Source organism: Charadrius vociferus, unplaced genomic scaffold (genome assembly GCF_000708025.1).
Source record: "Charadrius vociferus isolate BGI_N301 unplaced genomic scaffold, ASM70802v2 scaffold1023, whole genome shotgun sequence".
In the NCBI taxonomy this organism is placed as follows: Eukaryota; Metazoa; Chordata; class Aves; order Charadriiformes; family Charadriidae; genus Charadrius; species Charadrius vociferus.
In genome coordinates, this window is record NW_009647454.1 from 1 (window position 1) to 14,185 (window position 14,185).

Sequence of the window (14,185 nt, forward strand, 5' to 3'; positions counted from 1 at the left end):
GGACCTTAAAGATCACCTCGTTCCAACGCCACTTCCATGGGCAGGGGATACCTTCCACTAGATCAGGTTGCTTGAAGCACCGTCCAAACAGTCCTTGAACACTTCCAGGTATAGGGGCATCCACAGCTTCTCCAGACAAGTTCTTCCAGTGCCTCTGCACCCTCATAGGGTAGAATTTCTTCCTAATATCCAATCCAAATGTACCCTCTTCTGTTTTAAATCCATTACCCCTCATTCTATAACTACAGCTTAGACACCTGATAAAGAATCCGTACCCATTATTGCTGAAGGTCCCTCAGATCTTTGCCTTCTCTACTCTACTCTAGGCAAGCTCTCTCAGCCTTTTCTTCTAGGGGAGGGACAATTTTGTCCCGCCTCTGGATCTTTTCCACGAGGTCCACATCTTTCTTTTTCTGGGGGACCTAGATCAAGTCCTCCCTCAAGTCCTTCTCCTCACAGCCACTCTCAATCCAATCATCATCCAGCCTTTGCCTATGTTCAGGATTGCCCTGACACAGCTGCAGTGCCTTCCACTTGGCCTTGCTGAATTTCATGAGGTTTGCATGGGCCCACCACTCCAGCCTGCCAAGATCTCTCAGGATGGCAGCTCTTTCTCTCAAGAGTGTCAACCACTTCACTCAGCTTGATATCATCCACAAACATGCTGAAGGTGCACTCAATCTCACTGTCCATGACCCCAGCAAAGATGTTAAATAATATTGGTCCCAATATGGACGCCTGATAGGCACCATTCAGCTCTGGTTGCACCCAGATATCGAGCCTTTGACCACAGCTCTCTGAGTGTGACCATCCAGCCAATTCCTTATCCACCGCGTGGTCCACCTGTCAAATCCATGTCTCTCCATTTTAGAGACAAGGATGTTATGTGGGACAGTATCAAATGCTTTGCACATGTAGGTGATTTCAGTTGCTCTTCTCTTATCTGACAATGTTGGCACCCTTCCAGTCAAGGCCACCTAGATTGTTTGGCATGGTTTGCCCTTAGTGAAGCCCTGTAGGCTGTCACCAATCACCTCTCTGTCCTCCATGTGCCTTATCATAGGTCCCAGGAGGATCTGGTCCATGATAGATGCATCTCGTCAGGTCCCATGGACTGGGGCACATTCAGGTTCCTTAGATGGTCTTAAACCTCATCTTCTCCTACGGCGGGTGGTACTTCTTTCTTCCAGTGCCTGCCTTTGGATTCTGTGAATTGGGTGGCATGGATAGAGCACTTGCCAGTTAACACCAAGGCAAAGATGTCGTTGACTACCTCCATCTTCTCCATGTCGCTTGTAGCAAGGTCTCCCGTTTTGCTCATTGTGGGGCTACAGTTTCCTTCATCTTCCTCTGATGCTCGATGGACCTGAAGAAACCCTTCTTGTTATTTTTCATGTCCCTAGCCAAGTTCAGCTCCAGCTGAGCCTTGGCTTTCCTCATCCCCTCCTTGCACTCCAGGGCCATATCCCTATAATCTCCCCAGGATGTGCATCCCTGCCTCCACTGCCTAAGCATTTTGGTTTTGTATTTTACTTTGGCTCAGAGGTCATGACTTTGCCAAGCTGTCCTCCTGCCTCCCCTACATGAGTTCTTCTCTAATTTTACCTGTCCTGTACCCCTCAAGATTGAGAATTCCACCAGCACGTTTGCTGCAGCCCAGGCTATCTGCAGTCTTGACTTCTCCAATAAGTTCTCCACACTAGTAAACGACTGGTCCAGCAATGCCTCTCCCCTAGTTGGGCTCCCCCTCACCTGTACTAGCAAGTTTTCCTCAATGCACTCCGGTGGTTTTCGGGACTGTTTGCAGTTCACTGTGCCACTTGTTCAGTGGATGTCTGGGTGTTTGAAGTCTCCTATGGGTATCGGGGCCTGGTGAGCGTGGTGGTTCCGAACATCAAAACGATTCCCAGCTTCATAAGGCCAATTAACTACGAGGTCTCAGGCTAGTGTGCAGGCAGATTTGAAGGGGGGTTGTGCCATATGGATTGCCTTTGTCTCATTGCCCTATTCATGGTGAGTGTGGCCACCAGTCATGGTGAAATTCAGCTATGGGGGACACCTTGAGTTAGCTCTCAAGTCCTTTCAGTGCAGGCACTCAAGCTAAGCCTAAGAGACATTTCTCCAATGAGCCACCTTAGATGCACAGGAGGTGAAGTCAGGCAGAACATGCAGAGTGCACAATGCCATAGAGGAGAAGAGACACACCTTTCCGGGGATGTGGCAGAGCTCAGTGGCAAAGAAGGATCCTTGTGGGCTGGAGGGAAGCACTATTCCAGGCAGGATTGAGGGCCACAAGGACCGTTCTTACGCTTATTAGGCTCTGCCACAGACTTTTATTCCACGCACAAGTCGAGGGTACAAAGGCAGGTTCATAACAGCAAAGAGCAGACCAGAGGGTCAGGCCGGTCTCTTTCAAGTGACTTCTCCATGGGACCTCCATTGCCATGTCCCTTGATGACCTGACCAGGCCCTCACGCTTCTTCCAATCAAGGGTCTGGGCTCAGCGTGGGGAAGTGGAGAACCTGTTGGAAACAAGAAAATCAATGTGTAGGAGGGTGATCAAAGAGATGCCCGCGTCCTTTCCTGACAGAGACTCACACCCAAATTGTCTTGTTTGGCTCAGCAAGGGCATCTCAAACACCAAAATCCTGGGTGGCCTGCTTTTGAGGAGAGGCCCAGGGCAGGCAGCCAAAAGCCCATGGCTATCTTACGTGGGTCAGGAACGGAGTAGCCCATTCTATGCATTTCAAATAACAAAGGGTCCTGGGATTAGTGTCCCAGAGCACGTGGGAGTCATCGTGATATCGAAGAGTTGGGAAAATCCCTGAGCTCCAGGCAAGTCATGCCTGGACTTCTGTGGACACGATGTGCCAGCCTCAGGCGTGCCAGGGATACCAGAGCTCATAGCCTCATTCCTCTGAATGTGGTGCTTTCTTTAAGGGCATTTCCACACATTTTAGCACCATTCCTGAAAGAATGGATGCTTCTCTGGCACTTCATGCTGCAGCTGTCTTCCAAGGCGTTGCCCTTCAGTGGCTGATCAAGGCCCCATGAGGCTCAGTGCACCCCAGAACAATGTAGGTTTGGAGTAACCTCTGGAGGTCCGGTTTTCCAACCTCCTGCTCCGAGCAGACCAAACTTCCCATATACCTCAGGAAGCTCTGGGCTTTGTCCCTTTGACTTCTGAACACTGCCACTATCGCAGAGCTCACTGTGTCTTGGGCAGCTCTTCTAGGGCTGCACTGTGCCCCCTTTTAATTTCTTCTTCCACAAAGACAGCTGGCGTTTCCCTTGTTGCAGCTTGCTCGTGCTGATCTTGCCCTCTCTAAGTGCACCTCTCGGGAGGGTCTGGCTCCATCCTTACAGAACCTCCTATAGCTGTTGGCAGACTGCAGTTCTTCACTTTCCTGGAACTGTCCTCTCACTGACCCATCCGCCACTCAGGTTCCAGTGACGTTGCAGTCAGCATCAAAGCCATGTTCTTCCTTCTGTCCTACCAGGTATTCAGGCACAAGTGTCCTCACAAGCACCCTACCCTGGCCCATCAGCTGCAGAGGCAGAAGTGACCTTAAAATCAAAAGGCAAACCACATGCCTGCTGTGGGCCTAGCAGGTGAAAGGGGAGAAAGGGACTCACAAGCACATAACCCAAACTGCCCATGCTACTGCTTGTCAGGAACACAAGCGCCCAGCATAAGCCATGTTCTGCTGATGGCCTGCAGAGCCAGACTCCACCTCACAGTCAATACCCAAGCCATGGCTGTGCTTCTGGCCAGTCAGGTACTCAGGTAGCAAGGAGCTCTCCTGCAGATACCCATGCTGTCTTCCTGCTGCCAGCTCGTGCAGCACTCACCACGGAGGACTTCTGGAAGAGGAAACTCTGGAATGTCTTTGAAAGGTGATGGCAGCTGGGAGAGATTCCTGGTGCTTGGAAGAAGTCGATGTCACTCCTTTCTTGCAGAAGGGCACGAAGGAGGACCTGGGGAACTGCAGGCTGGCCAGCCTCACCTTAAGCCCCGGGAAGGGGAAGGAGCAACTCCTCCTGGTAACCTTGTCCAGAGAAATGAAGAACAAGAAGGGTGTTGGTTTTTTTCATCACACTATTCCTAGCCCATTTCTGTGTGACTGGGCTCTCCTCTTTTTGTTGGGGAATGTGTGTGGGGTGTGTGTGTGAGGAGATGTTCAGGAAACTTCAACTTGCATCAAACTTCCAGCCAGGAAGCTTCATTGGGGTCCCAACTTAAATGCCTCTATGCAAATGCACGCAGTGTGGGGAACAAATGTGTTAGGGTTGTGTGCACAGCTGCAAGGCTATGATCTAATTGTCATGACGGAGATATGGTGGGACGGCTCCTGTGACTGGAGTCTTGGAATAGAAAGGTACAGACGCTTCAGGAAGGACAGGCAGGGGAGATGAGGAGGGGGTGACACCCTCTATGTCAATGACCATCTGGAGTGAATGGAGCTCTGCCTGGGGATAGATGAGGAGCCGACTGAAAGCTGAAGGGTCAAGATCAAAGGGAAGGCAGGGACAGGTGATTTTACAGTGGGGGTCTGCTACAGGCCACTGGACCAGGCAGACCGAGTGAATGAGGCCCTCTAGGGAGATATAGGAGCAGGCTCATGTTCACAAGGCCCGGTACTTCTGGAGGACTTCAACCACCCCAATATCTGTTGGAAGGACAATACAGCAGGGCATAAGCAATCCAGGAGTTTCCTGGAACACGTCAACGATAACTTCCTTCTCCAAGTGATGGAGGAGCCAATGAGGAGAGGTATAATGCTCATATCTTGTTCTCACTAACAAGGAGGGGCATGTAGGGAATGTGAAGCTCCAGGGTAGCATTGGCTGCAGTGGAGTAACATGGGATCAGTCCCTGGAGGGAAGAGGTTGCAAAGTCCATGGGACCTGATGAGATTCATCCACGGGTCCTGAGGGAACTGGCAGATGAAGTTGCCAATCAACTATCATCATATTTGAGAAGTAGTCATAGTCTGTCGAAGTTCCCACTGACTGGAAAAGAGGAAATATAATGCCAATATTTAAAAGGGAAAAAAGAGAGACTTGAGGAAGTACAGGCTTGTCAGTCTCACCTCTGTGCCTGGTAGGACAATGGAGAAGATCCTTCTGGAAACTCGGCTAAGGCACAGAGAAAATAAGGAGGTCACTGGTGACCTCCAACATGGTTTCACTAAGGGAAATTTTGCCTGACGATTTTGGTGCCCTTCTACAACAGCCTTCCAGCTTTGGTGGATAAGTGAAGAACAACTGATATTATCTACCTGCTATTATGCAAAGCATTGGACACTGTCCCACATGACATCCTTGTCTAAATTGGAGAGAAATGGATCTGACTGTTGGACCACTCGGTGGATAAGGAACTGGCTGGATTGAGCACACCCTCAGCAAGTTTGCGGACGACACCAAGATGTGTAGATCAGTCAAGACACTGACAGAAAGGGGAACCATCCAGAGGAACCTGGACAGGCTGGAAAGATAGGCTTTTATGAATATATACGATATATACCTCATGAATATATACGATGCCAAGTGCAAGGTCTTACATCTGGGTTGGGGCAAGACTAAGCCCAAATCCAGGCAGCGCAGAGAGTGGATTGAAAGCAGCCCTGAGGAGACGGACTTGAGGGTGTTGGTGGATGAGATGCTCAACATGAGCTGGCAATGTTTGCTTGCAGCGCAGAAGCCAAACTCATTCTGAGCTGCATCAAAAGATGTGTGGCCAGCAGGTGGTGATTCTGCACCTCCCTCTACTGTGCTCTGGTGAGATCCCACCTGAAGTACTGCATCCACCTCTGGAGCCCCCAACAAAAGAAGGACATGGACCGGTAGGAGTGTGTCCACAGGAGAGCCATGAAGTTGGTCGGACAGCTGGAGCACCTCTCCTGTTGGGACAGGCTGAGATAGTTGTGGTTGTCCAGCCTGGAGAAGAGAAGGCTCTGGAGAGACCTTATAGCTGTTTTCCAGTACCTGAAGTGAGGCTACAAGAAAGCTGGAGAGGGACTGTTTACAAGGGCATGTACTGATAGGATGAGGGGGAATGGCTTCAAACTGGGAGACGGTAGATTTAGAGTAGATATTAGGAAGAAATTTTTCACTATGCAGGTGGTGAGATACTGGAACATGTTGTCCAGGGAAGTTGTGGAGGCCTCATCCCTGGAAGTGTTCAAGGCCAGGTTTGGGTGGGGCTTTAAGCAACCAGGTCTAGTGGGAGTTGTCCCTGACCACTGCAGGGGCATTAGAACTAGATGGTCTTTACAGTCCCTATGAGATCTAAATCATTCTATGATTCTAAGTACCAGTATTTTCAGGAATGGTAATAAAACCTGAGGAAATTCCCCTGAAGAAAGCTGCACTTTGTGGCTATGAGCTTTGCTACCCCTGGCATGTCTGAGACTAAAACACCATGATCACTGCAGACCACAGCACCATGATTCATGTTTACCCAGAGCTCAGGGTTTTTCCCAACTCTTCCACATCACCATGACTCCCAGGTCCTCTGGGACGTTGATCCCATGTCCCTTTGAAACTGGGCCATTTGAAAATGGGCCACCCCATCCTGACCTGGGAAAAAGAGGCATGGGCTTCTAGGTCCCTACCCTGAAGCTCTCCTCAAAAGCAGGCCATCCAGGCCTCTGGCTTCTGGGATGAACTTGCTGAGCAAAACAGGTCAATTTTGGTGTGGGTCGCTTTCACAGGCATCCCTTTGATCAATAAACTTGGCTGTGCTAGGGCCCAACAAGTGTAAGCAAGGTTCTTGTGGCCGTCGCTCCTGTCTACAAGGACTTCGTTCCAGCCTACAATGATCTTGCCTTGCCATTGAGCTTTGCCACATGCGTGTCTCTCAGGGTTAGCTTGAGTGCCTGCACTGAAAGCACTTGAGAGCTGTCTTGAGGTGCCATTTATCATTGACTTTCAGAAAGACTGGTGGACAAGCTGATGATGAAAACGGCGAAATGAAAGAGTAATCCATATGACCCAAATTCACTTTATATACGTGCACAGCTAGCCTGAGACCTCTGACTTAATTGGCCTTATGAAGCTGGTACACAGGAGAATCATTTCAATGTTCGGTGGAACGAAGCAGGATCAAAACATTTCAGGTGAAAGAGGTAAGGGCTTAATCACCAGAGAGGCCTTGGCAAGTTTCAACTACTAGGTGTTGAGATACTTCATGAGCAAGGAATGTTTGTGCCCCCGCAGGGCTCTGCGACACAGCATAAAAGCCTGCGCTGCTCCAGGGTCAACATCCTCCTCTCTTGCCTGCCTGTCCTTCAGGAACAAGGTAAGCCTGAGTCCGCTCCATGTCTCCCTGTGGGCTGAGCTGCGGTCATGGTGGCTACTTGGGTTGATACTTGGGCTGCCTGAGCTTGGCAATGCAATGGATACGTTCGAGGGCTGCCATCTCTTTTCCTTTTGATGCGGGTGGCTGTGGAGAGCTGGGAAGAGGGGGGTTCTTTCAAGCAGAAGGGTGTCAATGGGGCTCAGCTGCAGGGAGGTCTGCCCATCAGAATTTGCACCTGCAGCAGATGGTCTCTGACCACTTAGCCAAGTTCATCCACTGCCTTCTTCCATGCAGTAAGGTTTGTTCTGGAGATGGGGTATGATCAGTCTTTCAACAGGTGCTTTAAACCTACTGCGCTGGGCTGTATTCCAAAACAGGGTCAGCCTGCCTGTGCCATGGAACAAGGAGGGCACGACGAGGGCTATGGGAGATGAAGGCACTCTATGTGTCTTTAAAATAGACACTGTGCGTGGAGAGCTGAGAAAAAGACAGACAGACCGAGACTGAGTTGCGTTTTCCCTGCCTGCTCTGTGTTTCAGCTTTGCCTGCCTCACCGAGAGATGTCTTGCTTCAGACCCTGTCCCCCACGCCCCTGCGGAGCCTGTGGCCCAACCCCACTTGCAAGCAGCTGCAGTGAGCCCTGTGTCGCCCGCTGCGCTGACTCAACGGTGGCCATTGAGGCGTCCCCAGTGGTGGTGACCCTGCCGGGCCCCATCCTCACCTCTTTCCCTCAGCGCGGTTCCCATCTCTTCAGGGGGCTCCCTTGGTCTGGGGGGGTCAGGGCTGTGTCTGCCTATGCCCCGCTGCAGTCTGAACTGCTGAAGCTGTGAGATCAGCCTTTTTGGAATGCAACAGTAGACATGGAACCTGAAGCAGGAGCATGGTCATAGTTTACAGCTGGGCTGGGTGTCCTCATCCCACCAGGCAGGAGGGATCTGTGCCCGTTGCTCCCTGATACACCGCAGGCCTCACTGTGCCTCCTGTGACTGTGTTTTACTCTGAGCTCCCTGAGAAAGGGCTCGTTCTCTTTTGCTTTTCTGCAACTCCTGCTGATGGGGAGAGGGTGCTGGAGTTAGGGACTGCTCTTGGTGGGCTGGGATTGCCACCAGGTGTAGCAGAATGGGAAAAGGCAAGTGCTTTGTGTGGAGCTTGTTGTTGGGACATGGGCCATTCTCTGTGTGTCCACTCAGCCCTGCAGATGTGTTTCTTGGTCTCTGTTCTGTGCCACTGCATTTGCTCCTTCTCATTAAAGACTTTGTGCGGCAGAGCTGGAGACTCGTGGTGGTTAGTTCTCCTCCTCGCTTAGTTAGCCATCTGCTCTGCAAGGAATAGCAACTGGGCTCAACTGAGTCAAGCTTACCACCAGTTGTGTACAGTGCTCCCTGAAAGGACACCCAGAGCATGAAAAAGCCTCATAGTCATTGTGCACAAGTCTGTAACCAACTCTGTGCCAGGCCAAAAAAGGCTCTGTCCTGGGTCCTGTACCCGCACTGCAGTGAGGAGCCCAACCTGGAGACCTCCCAGCAGGCAGAAAGCATTGCTCTCAGTTGCTCTCTAACGTGCAGGGAGGCAAGGCGACTGCCTTGAAAGCCCAGGGGAAAGCTGGGTAGTTTTTGAGCAGGACAGGCTGCCAGCAGAAGATGTAAGAAACCCTCGAGCCAGGCTGAAGAGATGTCTGCCTGCATTGGCCAGGACTTGAAGCCAGGTCAAGTGCTTGGAAGGCAGCTGAGCTCAGCACCATTCCACCAATGCACCCGTGTGCAGTGCCGCCTCCTGCTACTCCAGATCAGAGCCTGGCTGGCCTCCTGCTCCTCCGCTTCACAGAGAGGCCAGCCTCCTCCTTCCATCCTCCTGTACACACACTTCCCCAAGCTGCTCCTCATGCTCACCCTTTTGACTGACACCACCTTCTATCCCTGTTCTGCATGAGGTTGGACACTGGCAGATGCACCACGTCTGCACGGATTCCTTAACGCCACTTTCCTGCTCCAGATCCAAAGCAGAATCAGAGCCACTTTTTTCTAGTGCTAAAAATGATCACTTTTGTGGATCCTTTACTATTGTGGTCCATTCTCAGGAATTAGACAATGCTTACCCATGCTGGCAAAGGCTCAGAACATACCTATTACATCAAAATGAGCTCTCTCCTGTCTCCCTCAAAGTCATCCACACCTCCTGTTTATTCTCACTTTGCCCCTCCTGACTTTTCCTCAGCCAGGCTCCACCTTGCCCTTTCCATAGATCACTCCCACTCTCGCAAACCATTCCCTGTACACACCAACATGCTGCATGGCAGTCGTGGTCTTTGCTCAAGGCTTGACACCACCCTATGTCCCCTAGGGGCTGGAGGTTCTGCCAGCAGGTCACCATCTCCCCTGCAGGAATGTCCCAACCATAGTGCTCACAGCAGGCTTGGGGTCCTCCTCAGATACATTGGAAAGCAAAGCAGGGACTAATATCCCACTCACCCTGGCTGTGTCCACACAGCTGCCTTCCCTTCTTCCCTGGAAGCAGATGAGACACCATGTGGGGAGTGAAATCACCTCCCTGTGGCAGGATATCCCGCATGCTCCGTTGAGGACAAGGCGCTGGGAGATGCAGCCATAGCCCCCGGGGTCACACCTCTGAAGTCTACTGGAAGGCTGGCACCAGGTGCCTGTCATGCTCAGTGCGGCTTCCAACTGCAAAGCTTAGATTGAAGCCTGGCACTGAAACTGCCAGGGAGCCGGGTGTCATTGCAGAGGGGACGTGGTCAGCAGGACAGAGAGGTCAGGAGCAGGTAGTTGTGGCCGAGTGGTGAAGGCGATGGACTAGAAATCCATTGGGGTTTCCCCGCGCAGGTTCGAATCCTGCCAACTACGGGGTGCTGTCCCCTTTTGGGCTCTCTGCAATGGACCTCACTGCAGCCATGGGACTCGGCTCCATGCCCTCCCTGGTGCCCAGGGAGACGGTAAAACCCCTTGCCTACAGCACTTGTCCTCGCCCCTTCCCCGGAAATTCCCAGATGCATGGAAAATCCACCTCTCATTGACAAAGGTAGGCAAGTTGGGGGAAGGGAAGAGACCAGTGCTGAGTATGAAAAAAGGGTGACCCTTGTTGTGTCGTGGGCAGAACTTCAGAGCTGGTTCTCACCTGACTTCCCAAGCATCACAGCCCCACCAGCTGTCTTTCCTGCACCTGAAACTACAGCAGATCATCTCCAAAGAGACCCTACACAACAGGGCCCTCATTGCTAAAGATGAAGGAAGACCTCATGACTCTGAGTTCTTGCAAGCACTCATAAAGTGCCCCTCACTTTTGGTCTCACAAAGGCAGACTGGTGTGGAGCAGCAGGCAAGTGGGGGGAAGGGAAGGGACCAGCACCAACTGTGAGCTACGGAAGAGATTCTTCTTTCCATACATGGACCTTATTGCTAACGATGAAGGGAAGACACATCATAGCTCTGAAATCTCGGCTGGGTTCCTGGGGATATTCTGCCTGACCCATCCCCAGCTCTTACACACATGGACAAACTTTCCCAGGGGGCTTTCCCAAATTTCGCTTGAGGGTGAGAAGGTGAGGGGTGGGTCTCTCCTGTCTCCATCTCTTCTGGAAAGATGTGCAAATGCAAAAGATGCCATGGTGGTGACTGTGGCATCAGGAGATCATCCCCGGCCATCAAAGACCTTGGTGTGTGGGAGAGAAAAGAGCCAGAGGCTTCCCGGAGGACACCTTTCACTCCATACCCAGGTGCTCCCAACACAGCAGCAGAGGAGAAGCTGCTGGTAGCCTGCCTGGATGTTGCAGGGTCTTAAGGACTAAAGGGAAACTCTGAGGGGCACACGCAGAGACAGCCTGGAGTAAGAAAAGGAGAGAAAAGCCCATTGCTGGTGCATAGTCTGTTCCCCACAGACATTGCACTGAGGGTTGGGGAAGCATTGGGAGGGAAAAAAAAAAATCAGAGAGACTGTCAGTATGAATGTGGAAGGAAAGGGGCAATAGAGAAGGTGCCTGGAGCTGAGCCAGGGACCTCTTGATCTGCAGTAAAATGCTTTCCCCTGTGTAACAGCCCCAGCAGCAGAAAGTCTGGGACCACACTCCCCATGCTCACACAGGTGCCCACATCCCGGCCCTCTCCATCCTGCTTTGGCTTTTGTCTCCTCTGTGCGTTTGCTGCATGCTCTGTCCTGTGGGTGGAACAGGGACCCAGCAAACACAAGCTCAGAAATGCAGGCTTCAGCACTGCCACCTCATCCAACACCCTCACCAAGACGTTCTACCAGCTCAGCCTGCCCAGAACCTTCCTGGGGTGCCTTGCAGCACTTGAGACTGGCCACCACCCAGGTCAGCCTGGCCAGCCCTACCCTGGGGTGACTGGCAGCCACCTCCACCGCCAGCAGTGTGAGGCAGGACAGGAATGGCAGCAGGTACAGAGAGGAGGGGTTTCTCTGGCTCTTTGGCACCCTGCAGGGTGTGAGGGGCAGCCCTCGGCTGTTGGGGAGCTGCAAGGGCAGGGCTGCACCAGGAGGGACGACAAGCCAGGAGCTGTGGGGGAGCGCAGCGCAGCACAGGCAGGGCAAGGCCCTCGTAGCCGGTGTGAGAGGCGAGGCGCTAGCTGCTATGCAACTTGCTTAGAGAAACAAACATCATCTAGGACTATGAGCTTTACCTCAGGGTCAACATGGCCTGAAATTTAAGGCTAAACCGGCTCTCGCTGGCTCATATACATGCTTTGTCTCTCAAAAAACAGCAGGCATAAAACCTTGGCCATAACAGCAATGGTCCTGAATCTGGTATAAAACCCCTTCACCTGCATGGGACATTGTTTAGAGCAGTGAAGATTAATACACACTGAGTATATTACAAAACCACTTGCCTGGGACTCATCAGCCCTCATGAACTTGCTGGAGAACAGCTCGTCTCCGCCCCACCAAGCAACAAGGCTGTCCTCTCACTCCCCGGTTTCCCTAAGCTCTTGCAGAGCCAGCTTGTGTGGTCACAGAGAAAGTCCCATCCAGGGCTATGGGCAGAAGATGTGGGCAGAAGGGCTAAGCAAGGCCCTTGAGCTACCCACCCCAGGCCCAAAGGAGGTGAGCTTTCCAGGGAGACAGTTTTGCAACCCGGGTGAGGGCAGAAGAAAGAGGAAGGGAAGGAGGCATGAGTGCTGGCCATGCCCGGGAGCATCATGCAGGGCTGTGGGAGGTGCCAGCTAAGGTGCTGAGGGGAGCAGAGTGGCGCAGCGGAAGCGTGCTGGGCCCATAACCCAGAGGTCGATGAATCGAAACCATCCTCTGCTAATAGCTTTTTTTCCCCTGCTCCTGACAGTTGCTTCCTCTGTTGGTGAGTTTGAACCTGCACTGCTCCTGCTCTCTGGGCATCCATGGCCATGGCCCTCCCTCTGCCACTGCCACCTTCTTTCTCCTTTGTCTTCTTAGGAGCCAACACTCCCAAAGCGCACCTCAGCAAGGCAGATGGGTGGGTGTGGAGCAGCAGGCAGAGCTCCTCCCATGAGGCAGTGTGTGTCTTGGGGACACAGGTGATTCTCTCTTCCCAACAGGCAGCTCAGTCCCAACTTCCCAGACACAAGCAGGAACCTCCAGGAACCTGCAGGTGGGGAGGAGGACAAGGCTGGTTCTTGTTTGGGAAACACCAAGGCAATCAAGTTGACTATGAATGCAGATGACGAGTGGCTGCATGACCAGCATGGAGCATGTTGAGTTTCCCTATGCAACATCTGCCACGCAGAGAAGCACACATGGCAGCCTGAGGTCGTGTGTCTGTGCAGGGGTCTGGAAGGAGGAGGCCGTCCAGCCTGCGATGTGGAGGAGCAGGAGGCAGGCCAGTTTGTGATCTGGAAGAGCATCAGGCAGGTGAGATGGGGCAGTGGAGGAGCAGGAAGTAGTGCAGGCTCTGGTGTGCAGGAGCAGGAGTCAGTGGCACATGCGTAGTGTTGGTGGTATAGTGGTGAGCATAGCTGCCTTCCAAGCAGTTGCCTGGGTTCGATTCCTGGCCAACGCAGGCAAACTTTTCTTCAGCTAGGCTCCACAGTGCCTTGCCTCTGCTGCTCCAAAACAGCCCAGCTTCCCACTGCAAGTTCAGCTCCCACAGGGTGGCCAAGACACTCCCCTTGACTCCCCTCACAGCCTTGACTCATGGCCAGGCCTCTGGGCACCTCCTAGCCCAGCAGACACAGCCTGGCCTTTAGCAAGGCCCGCCTTGGCACAAGCAGACTGGGAGGGGTGCTTTGGACCACTCAGAGGTACTCAGGCAGTGTTGAAGCACTGAAGAGGTGCCAAGGGAACTTTGGGATTCTCCACGTCTGGGTATCACGCTCAACTTTCAATGGGATTCAAGGCAAGTGAGCTGCCTGCTCTAGCTTTGGGGCTAGCCCTGCTTGGAGCAGGCATTTGGTCTAGTGACTTCCTGAGATGCGTTGCAGTCTAGCTCCTTCCATGCAACATGGAAGTTTCTGAAGCAGCCATTTTTTTTCAGCCTGGAGAAGGGAAGGTGAGAGGGCACCATACTGCAGCTTTCTGCTGTGTGAAGTTGACTCTTTGTCTTGTGAAGTCCTGCCTTTAGTCAGAAAGAACTCAGAGAATGACCTGGACTTCTATGTGGGCCAGATATTTTTCATCCACATCTCAGGCCAGCTGTGCTCCTGGTAGACTGCAAAGCAAGAGGCACATGACCATGCTACTCCCTCACTTGCCACGGACCACCATCACCCTGAAATATCTCAGGAAGATCTTTCCAGCTTCTGGGGAGAACAGCAGCCCCTCTAGTCCCACCCACAAAACCAGCACCTGCAAAAAGGCCAAGGAGGAAGCAGGCAAATGTCTGGACATGGAAGACTCAGCTCAGCGGGTCCTAGTGGGTCCTGCAGATTTATTGCTGCATGTAAC

The 14,185-nt window shown here is 52.4% G+C and overlaps 2 non-coding genes across 2 annotated transcripts; both read left to right on the forward strand.

Moving 5' to 3' along the window:
- Positions 1 to 10,082: 10,082 nt before the first annotated feature.
- Positions 10,083 to 10,164, forward strand: TRNAS-AGA. The gene has a single exon. It is a non-coding gene; the product is annotated as a tRNA-Ser (tRNA).
- A 2,344-nt stretch (positions 10,165 to 12,508) lies between these two features.
- On the forward strand, positions 12,509 to 12,580 carry TRNAM-CAU. The gene has a single exon. It is a non-coding gene; the product is annotated as a tRNA-Met (tRNA).
- Positions 12,581 to 14,185: the final 1,605 nt, after the last annotated feature.